Source organism: Vigna unguiculata, chromosome 4, assembly GCF_037176805.1.
Source record: "Vigna unguiculata cultivar grain cowpea cultivar isolate G323 ecotype 2 chromosome 4, ASM3717680v1, whole genome shotgun sequence".
Classification (NCBI taxonomy): Eukaryota; Viridiplantae; Streptophyta; class Magnoliopsida; order Fabales; family Fabaceae; genus Vigna; species Vigna unguiculata.
In genome coordinates this window covers 38,042,739-38,049,447 of record NC_140795.1, presented here as the reverse complement: position 1 = coordinate 38,049,447, position 6,709 = coordinate 38,042,739, and the positions used below count along the sequence as shown (strand labels likewise).

At 33.5% G+C, this 6,709-nt stretch overlaps 1 pseudogene; it reads right to left on the bottom strand.

Moving 5' to 3' along the window:
* Positions 1 to 433: 433 nt before the first annotated feature.
* On the bottom strand, positions 434 to 5,786 carry LOC114165272 (uncharacterized; annotated as a pseudogene).
* Positions 5,787 to 6,709: the final 923 nt, after the last annotated feature.

The following is a 6,709-nucleotide window of genomic DNA, read 5'->3' as shown; positions in this document are numbered from 1 at the left end:
GTGGTGTATATAGAAATTAATTAGGTGTTAATAGGGTCAAATTAGTAATTTTGATTGTTGCGTTGTTGGTTGGTGTTGTTTTAAATGATGGAGAATCGTTTTTGGGTATCATTGTTTTATATCATTTAAGAGATGAAGATGGGGAGAACGAAGAGGGGAAAACAAGTGTAGTGTAAGCAGCAAGAACAGGTGATTTTTCGTTTTGATTTCGTTCGACATTTTCATTCTTAATAATTAACGATATGTATTTTTTTTGTTTTAAAAAATGTAAGACCAATAATGTTTTATAAAAATTGTGTATTTTTTTAATTTTTTTATATTTGTTGTTATGTAATATATATGACTATTGTAGATCGTGAATAGATATAGAGAGGTGCATATACTATATAATGTTCAGACATAATACAATGATAAAGATATAGGTTGCTTCCTGTTATACATTCTGGAAGACTTCCTTGAAAACAACATTTGTTGTATGAGACAAAGGTCTTTTTTCATTATCATGGATTAATATCTTTAATCCTGATTTACTATGAACCCTAAAAACTGCAACATATAACTGACCATGGCTAAATACTAGTGTGGGTAGGTATAATCCTACCGAACCTAATGATTGTCCCTGAGATTTGTTTATTGTCATGGCGTAGGATAACATGATTGGAAATTGCCTTCTAATTAGCTTGAATGGCCATGGGGACTGGGATGGGGACATAGACATTCTGGGTATATATACTTCCTTTCCATTGTTGTTCGCTGTAATAGGCTTTGCACCAATGACATGATTTGTCAGTCTTGTAATAATTAATCTGGTTCCGTTGCACAAACCCTCTGACTGATCCAAATTTCTCAATAACATTATGGGTGATCCAATTTTGAGTTTGATGTTATGACTTGGCAATCCTGAAATAGTCAATGAGTTTAGAAATTCTGGTGTAATGATATCCATGTCATCATTTGTGAAATTATCAGATTTATCAATTGAATCTGCACTAAGATATTCTTTCGGTTCCCCTGCAAAACAGTATTAGTGTTATTTTTGTTGTTGTTGCATGTATTATAGTATATAATGCAGTTGGTGAATAAGAAATGCTTTACCTGGGATCAATGACAAAATGTAGTCATTGATTTCATCGACAGTCTCGATTCTACTGGCCAATATTGCTCTGCTCTTTAGATAGTTTTTATCACTGTAATTTTGAATTAGTTCTGGATAAGTGGAATCCACAATTGCTTGAAGAGGATCACTGAATTCTGTTATCAGAAATTGATGTGGTATTTCGATTTCAACCATTCCATCATTTGGTTCACACAACTTTCCATCTCCAAGTTTAATAATCCAATCAGAGAATTCTTCAATTTCTGTTGCTGTAGATATTTGGAGTCCTGATTGCATAAGTCTCATGTTCTTGGACAATGTTAATACCTGACAGTGATTCCATAGGTATGACGCATTAATTGTAGCATTGACTATATCTGATCGACTTCCTCTAGGAATGACAGGTAGAATCTGTCTAAAGTCACATCCAAATACAACTACTTTTCCTCCAAAAACTGAATTACATGTTAGATCATCTTTCATAATGTCTTTTAATGTTCTATCTAGGGCTTCAAAACAAAATTTGTGTGCCATTGGTGCTTCATCCCATATTATAAGATGAGCTACTCTTAATAGGTGGGCAGCATCAGAACCTTGTTCAATGTTACAGATGGAATTTTCAAGTATAGGAATCAGAATTCTAAATTTAGAATGTGTTGTTCGTTCACCGGGTAACAAAAGTGATGCTATTCCGCTTGATGCCACTGTGAGGACGATTTTTTCCTTTGATCGCAGTGCTGATGATAATGTTGACCACATAAAAGTTTTTCCTGTGCCCCCATATCCATACAAGAAAAACATTCCACCATTGTTCTTCATAACGGCCTCATTTACCTTTTCAAATATGTTCTTTTGTTCACCTGCAACATGAAATAAGTTAATGCTGGATATAATTATTGTAACACAGGTTATTGTAATTATTTCGTTCACCATCTACTATAAAATTATATTTGAACTACTCACCTGTCATTGAATTGTAGTTTCTTTGAAATAGATTATGTTGTTCAGCCACGTTATAATCTAGTTCAGAGTATATCAATCTATTACCACAATTAGTTGTTGCAAAAACATCAGGATAAGGCATTGAAGGAAACTATTTCAAACTTCTCCTATTTTTCAGAAGAAGGTCTTCAATTTCAGATAAAGTTAAATTTTTCAAGGTGTCATTGCTAAGTTGCAATTCTGCATAAATAATATGACAATTACTAAGATGTATTTTGGTGATCAATGAAAAAATAAGTTTGGGTAGTATTTTAAATATACCTGGATTTGCAGCTGTTATTCTTTCTCTGTGTAGTATTCCATCAGACAACCAATGCCACGTCTTTTCCCATACTTGATCCGGTCTATTAAGACTATCACAAACTAACATAGTTACAAATAGTTTCCTTAGGAAGTGACCAGATCCCCAATCTTTGGCTTCTGTTATAGCTTCTATGTATTCATTATCATCTGCTAAGAATCCAGACGCTTGGCAGGCATCTCTAAAAGTTGGATACACTATGTTGTTGACTGTCCTAATGTCTTCGTAACATGATGGCCCTTTGATTACTGTAAGCATTCTCCTAAGATAGAAAAGTTCACCTGCTGTTGGTGGCACCCAAATCAGTCTTCTAATTGTGTTGCCATTTTTCCTTGGTTTCCAGCATCTATCCTTTTTGACATATACAAACTTTGAAACAAAAAGTGGGTATGTTAAAGTCTTTGCATCTTCATGCGTTTTATTGCATTCCATCCAGCTTGTAAACATAGATTCTGCAACTGTAGGTTTTCCTAGTATATCGCCAATATAGTCGTCATCCTTGAAGTAGACTGATTGCTCACCAGGAAGATGAAAAAATAGCATTTCTATAGCTGGATTTCTTTCGTGAATAGAAAATGAAAATATTCTCCAACATGCTTCACTGGGAGATATATGTCTACAATCAACATACTGCTTGATTTCATCTACAGCTTGATGTGAAGCTGAAGATTGGTTGTTGTTATCCACTATAGCTGCTGTAATTCTGTCATAACCCTTGTTAATGTATTTGAATAAGTACTTTATGGAGGTACTTCTATTACACCATTCAACATTGATATGAGCTTCATACTTAAGCAACAACTTGGAGTTGTATGGAACTACTGAACGGTTGTCTAAGCAAATGTCATTCTTGACAATACATATTGAATTATTGCGTCTGCGGTAGTGTGGGAATCCATCTTCAGAAATAGCAATTGTCTTTTGAAACATCTTTGGATAAAACCTATAGCACTTTCCATTTTTCATGCAAGGTAGAGATTTGTTTGCTAATCCACATGGCCCATGAATCATATGATCTTTCACGCATTCATATAGTTTTGGTTCTTGTTTAGGACATGGTATTTCAGCTGAAATAACCCTATCAATATCTTGCGTAGTTGGATATTTGCAACTGGAATGCAAGAAGAGAAGTAAATGTGCATGTGGCAGACCACGTTTTTAGAATTCAATAGTGTACATATCTGCATTGAAAACATATAAAGTTATAACATGTAATTAGAATTATTAATATATAACAACTTTGTAGTTTTAGTGTAATCCTCACATGCAATAACCTTTCCAAGTAAATGGTTTTTGGTTAAGTCTATAAGAAGTTGATCGAACTTAATTCGGAATACCCTTGAGATCAAGTCTGGCCTATTAGATGGTGTCAAATTTAGGTTACACAGTATCCTGCGAATCTCAGGCCATTTGGGATTGCATGTGAAAGTTAGAAACAGATCTGGAAAACCAACATAACTACAAATGGCCATTCCATCAAAATATAATTGATTCATAAATCTTGTGCCTCCAACGAAAGTGGATGGTGGAACAACTCTTTTGCCCTTGGTTGATCCTTCTTCAAGCATATTTGAACTTGTTTGACAACTATTATTGTACTTATCCACTCTAAGCTTTGATTGGTTATTCCTAATAAAGGACAACCGTTCAGATTCTATCATAGTATAACCGTCAACCACGAATTGTTGAAACAATCTCTTTGATCTAAGTACTGTTTGGGCTTCATTTTGTCTTGTCTGAATTCTGAAACAAAACCATTCTCTGATTGTTAGGCGGTTCCTCTTTGAATTGTTCCCAGTACTGATATCACGATGCCTAACATCATGTCTATATCCATCTTCACCATATGGAAATAGTAAAGGATATTGAAATCCTAGGTAACTGGTGTGCAACTCATTAATTCTTTGCAGCCTTCCACTTCTGTTTTCCATTATAATATCCCTTGGAGAAGCAGTGTCAACGTCACCAACAATTAAGGCTGCTACTTCTGAAACATTAGGAGTATTGTATATCCTTCCATCCTTAGTTCTATCAGCAATAAGTCTTAGTTTCAGATTCGTAAATTCTTTCTCCCGATAGCGATCTCTTGCCATTCTAAAAGATTTTGCATGAACATTGTGTTCATCTAACATGTCCGTTAGCTTCTTTACAATTTCGATATCAACCTCGTTGTCATTCCTAAAACAAAATAATAATTTGAAATTGCCTTAAGTTGTATAACTTTTCGATTGAAGTATATTGGTTAAGTACAATTACCTTAATGATTGCATTCTGTTGTGAATTTCATTTTCAGTGTCGTAGATGTAGAGTTGGGCAAATCTTGGTACTTCTCCAACAGGTGGTAAAAGACTTCCAATTCTATGACAAGCTTGGCCTTGTATTCGTAAATTAGGAGGACCATGTCCGTTGTTGTAACTGTTATCAATTTTGGCTCCAGGTGATGTAAATGCAAACATCATATTATATGTTCTGATATGCTGTTGAAAATTTCTAGACTCTATTGAATTGGATTCAAATAGCAGTTTTTGCATTACAATTGGGGGATCATTCAAAAGGAGCAACTGAATTTTTCCATTACCACAACACAATTGAAACTTTGGATTAGCAGAGTGTGCATGTTTGTCTATTCTTTCTTGGTACCACATTTGTGCTTTAAAATGTCTACATATGAAAACTGGATCACCTATATCTGCATAAAGAGTGAAATAATACGAAAGTCATCAGTAATTTAATTTAATCATGGAATGTAATAACACAGTCATATAGGATTAGATATCATATCTCTTTGGTGAACTACTGGGATACTCAGTTGCCATAACAGTAGCAATAATTTCATCTGCATTCATACACCAAATTTGATGATTGAAGTTGCAGATATTATTCCAAACATATATAATGATTAATTAAGTTAACCAAATAGTTGAGTTTTATTTGTTATAATATGACAATGATACCTTCAGTAACATCATCAGATAATGTATTAGCATTTTCTTCAAGAAGTTCACTGATAGAAGAGTCAGCCTCAGGTATTGCATTCTGCTGAGAAGACGTTCCTCTATACAAATAGGGATGACTCTGATTTGTCTCCTTTGAACCAACTATATGAAACTTTTGCAACAAATTTTGTCGCAGTGAAATGGTATGATTTGCATATGTATGACTATTTCCTTCATTTGATTCTTCATAACAATTTTGTCTACTTTCTTGATTGAGAATATTAGTTGTCACATCACAGAATGGGGTAAACATCCTTCTTTTGGCTTGATTGCTGAATGACAGTGTGCATTGTTGATTATTTTCCTTGTTAATCCTCTTCTCTTTGAGTATCGTTTTTCTTTTTGATCGTGCATTTGCAGAAGAAATGTAGGAAGAGTTTTCGTCCTCCATTATTAAGATAATTGATATGAAGTAACTGTATTACAAATATTACAATGTACTGAATATCAAAGTCTTCATTAATGAAGCAATAATATATTATTCATTTTGGAAAAAATCAAAACTTAAAAAAGTCATACCTGTATGCATGTTGTAAATGAGATTTTGATTCATAGGAAGTTTGGAGATCTTGTATTGAATAGCTTCTGTCTGTTACATTGCGAGTAATCTTATGTTTCAAGGTAGTTGAATATGTTTTTGGTGCTTAATTATGTTCATTGTGTATGCAGCAATAATGGCGCGAAATGAAAGTCCATTAATTTCCCTTCCATCCGGTTTTCAATCATATGTCTTGTCCAATTAATGAAAAGTTGTTCATAAAATGAGTATAGTAGCGTCATTATAGAGTAAAAGTACATTGTAGTGCAATGAGTACAGTCGTCTTAATTTAATGCAACCCTATTGAGTGCCGTCAATTGAAAAGCTAATATTTATATATATATATATATATATATATATACATTACTGTATGGATAGAAAATATATACTGGCCGTTCAGATTCCGAGTTGATATACAATCATAATGACAATGTACATAAGATGTCGGTTTTTTTTAATATATATTATATATAAGTATGCCATTTAGCTTTGAAGCAAAACTTCCAAAATCAGACTCTAAAACTTCTGCAAGTTTCGCTTTGCAATGGCTTCGTCTTCTTCTATAAGCCTTAACAACTTCCATCCGTGTTGTCTTTCGGTTCTTAATCCCATCAAGGTAAGTCATTTCCAGTATTTTTAGTGATTTGTTGTTGAACATCATTTTTGCGGTCAGTTTATATGGTTTTTAAGTTTGATCTTCGATTTATGTTGTTAGATTATAAATTAATGTCCTTTTTTTTTCATTCATGTTTTATTGTTGGTCGGCTATTTACGAA